The sequence below is a fragment of a genome, unplaced genomic scaffold, assembly GCF_019419815.1.
Source record: "Pyrus x bretschneideri cultivar Hongxiangsu unplaced genomic scaffold, Pyrus_bretschneideri_v1 Contig5, whole genome shotgun sequence".
Lineage (NCBI taxonomy): Eukaryota > Viridiplantae > Streptophyta > Magnoliopsida > Rosales > Rosaceae > Pyrus > Pyrus x bretschneideri.
The window spans coordinates 5,844,435-5,847,903 of NW_025999787.1; the positions used below are offsets into that span (position 1 = coordinate 5,844,435).

The 3,469-nt window shown below is 34.9% G+C and overlaps 1 long non-coding RNA gene across 1 annotated transcript; it reads left to right on the forward strand.

Annotated features, from left to right (window-relative positions):
- Window positions 1-1,470: 1,470 nt before the first annotated feature.
- LOC125470428 lies at window positions 1,471-2,386 on the forward strand. Its single transcript, XR_007252677.1, has 2 exons — window positions 1,471-1,678; window positions 1,976-2,386. It is a non-coding gene; the product is annotated as an uncharacterized LOC125470428 (long non-coding RNA).
- The last annotated feature ends 1,083 nt before the right edge of the window (window positions 2,387-3,469 follow it).

Genomic DNA, 3,469 nt, shown 5'->3' on the forward strand with positions numbered 1-3,469 from the left:
AAAATGTCTTTTGCACGTGGGTTAAATATTATTTCTCAATTTTAAACACTTAAGAGGTGCATAGTGTCAGTTATAAAAAAGTCTCTCGCACGCACATAACTATGTGATTTAATTAGTTGTCAAATGATCATTTTTTTTTTTTAACAAACAATGCTATTTACACTAAGAGGAGGGAGTGGGCTTAGCCTCACAATGGGCTAGCAATTAGTTGTTTATTAAATATTATTTTTTCTAATCTTAATGTAAATTCAATAAAATGTAGATGCAAATTGAATGATCGCTTTTATTAACATGGATTCAGCTGCTTTGATTAGTTAAAAGACCACTTTTATTAAATGCATTTATTATTCATTAATATTTTATTATTCATTTCCATCTACATTAATAAATACATTTAAAACATGTAAATCGCGTGTAGAACGCCATGATTTAAAAAATGTCTTCTGCACGCGTGTGAGCTCGTGCATGGAGGCTAATTGTTTCTAATTGAGAAATGATTTCTAAGCTAGAAATGCACCATGACTCCTAAATGCCATAAACTTTCCAAATCCCATCATCTTCAATTTCCTCAACCGAACACACTACAAGATCTTATTATAATTGTGTAACACTACGCTTACAGTTTATTTGTACCATCATTTGTATTATCTATCTAATGAAAATAGGGCCCATTAATACATATAAGTCACATCTATATTAGATATATGATACAAATAAATGGAAAGAATAATATTTTTTATTCTAATTCACTTGACATTTGGGTGACAAAATGATGCTTTGTTAGCGTGGTGCAAAGTTACGACTCCAACGACAAAAGAGAAACGAGGTAATTAGGAAAATTTTCTATTTTTATATTTAAACGCCAACAAATTTAATTACATAAAATATTCATCTTTACAGTTATTTTTTTTTCAAACGATAAAATATTTTATTAAATTCAAAAAGATACGTATCCATCAAATGCCAAAACATTGAACAACCAATCTAGTTCGAAATGACTCCATCTATGAAAGTCATTCTTGCGACCTCATTTGTTTCTTCAAATAGGCTGCCAACATAAAATTTAAAAAGAATATGTTCTTTACGGGCATACGAAAAATAGCATTAATGCGGGAGTTTTGTTTGCGTCCTCCGCAAATGCTTCTGGACGTTCTAGTTCGAGGCACGGCCACTCCAAAGTGCCACGTCATCTTGAAACACGGTAAATCTTAGTGAGGAAGCTAAGTCTTTTGCGCCAAAAATGTGAACCCTAAACAAAATGCAAAACGCCTATAAAACCACCACTCACTCTCTTTCTTTTCCGTCGAAGAAAATTCTCTTTTTTTTCATCCCCTCTCTCTAGACTCTAAAGAGAGAACTCTGTTTTCCTCTGTTCTTCTGCTCTTGTCCTCACCTTCAAATTAATCATGTCGAATTCGAAAAAACTGGAAATCCCAGGTTCCAACTCCGAGCACAACCGAAATCGAAGCCTCCCTCCCAGGAGGGGGCAGATCAAGACCAAGATATTCAAGGAATTGGTCAAGTTCTTGGCTCCCATGGCTGGCGGGGGAGCTCCAAAGCCGAGGGAAGATGGAGGGTTCCTGAGCTCCGGCTCCCAAACCCCAGCTGAAACCCCAAGTGGGTACTGCTCCGATGCTCGGTCTGATGGCCCCTGATCCCTCCTTTTCTGAAAATTGAGGTTCTTGTTAACTGTGTATAGTATAGTATTGTTCATTTTTCAAATTTATTTTGTCTCTGAGTTTTGGGATATGACCGGAGATTCTTGGGTAAGGAATTCTGTTCCGCCTCACCCGTCTACATAAGGGACGAGGATTGTTTGCCCTCTCATTTTTGGTGTTTTCCTATACTCTCTTGTTTTGTGTGATCACAGTTAAATCACATCAACATTTTGTATTATTTATTTATAGAGATAATAAGACAAAAATAAATAGTAATATAAAATGTTGACGTGGCTTAACCGTGATCACATAAACAGGAGGGTACTGAAAATGGGAGGGCAGACAATCCTTGCTCCTACATAAGACACGCTAAGAGGGACCTCATTGCATTCAGGTACCAGTACCACACAGACCCACTTTGGAAGACCTAAATGCATGAATCTTTCTTAATGTGTGTCTTGAGCATACAAGTGACGTGACATGAAATTTATACTTAGAATTTCTCGGACACGAGGGATTGAGGTTCGGGTTAAGAGAGAAATTTGGGGAAATGGGTTTGCTGTGTTGGTGTGTGCCCGTAGGATGCACAAGTGATGTAGGCCTTCAGGCTTTTGTTTAGTATTACAGTGATTTAGAACAAGTGGTTGTTTTTCAGCTTTGTAATTTTATGTGTTTTCAATGTACCATTTTGTTCAAATATAATAATTTACTTTCCAATTTTATTGCCAGATCTGTGTTGCTTGGTGCGTTGGGAGTTGGATTTGAGCATTAATTTTGTGTTTTTTCGTCCCTCTCTTGCCAATCATTTACTTATTCCATCTTATTAATTTCAGTAAAAGAACAGCACGTTTTTGGGTACAAAGTGGTTTTTGGTTACTTTGACTGGTCTCATTAAGACATTTTTCAACGTACACAAAATATAAGACATTACAATATGTGTTATAATAAGTGACGATACGGTACAAAAATATCTTATGTCACCATTTATATTATAATATGTAATCTACCAGCTTGTGTAATGGGTAATTGATGATGCTCTAATTTTCCTTACCCTAAAATTGTTAAAGATATAGTTAATACACCTACCATAATAATTCTGTCTTTTTAGGCTTAAAATAGTGATTATAAATAATTTTTGGTTCATAAATTGAAGGATTATTGTTAAGTGCCCAAACAAATGGGTGGACTAAATATAATATAGGCAAAGTGCCTTCAAGACTCAACTTTTCTCTCATTGCCTGCATTTATTTATTTTCAATGTTAAATTGAATGATCAAGCGTCAAAACTAAACAAGATATGCAGAAAGTGAAAAATGACATGCTGATATCATTTCCTTATAAATGGGGTTCGATTGCGAAAAGTGTTTGCTTTTTGGGGGTTTGATGCTAAAAGCCCCTTGTTTATTTAACTTTCTTAATTTTTCTCTGGGCCAATACTATGAATTTATTAAATTTTAATAAAAACGTTAAAATCTAGACCGAGAAAATTAAAAAGTAACAAAGAAAATTATTGAGTGAGCCACTTCATTACAATTGCACGTAAGGGAACTCGAAACACCCCAATTTTGATGCACATCGTGCAAAGTAACTTCAATACTTACATCCATTTCCAACTCCCACTCAGCACATGGATAAGATTAGAGGAATCTAAGTCTTACGTACTTTGACTAGTTGGTATTTGGTAGTTGCTACTTCTTCTGCTCAATTCAATTTTGATTTGGTCGGAACTTATTTTCCTTTTATTCTATATATACGGGAATTTTAGCGCGTTTTAGGATAAGGTGATTAACAAAACGATTAGTATAATTTGG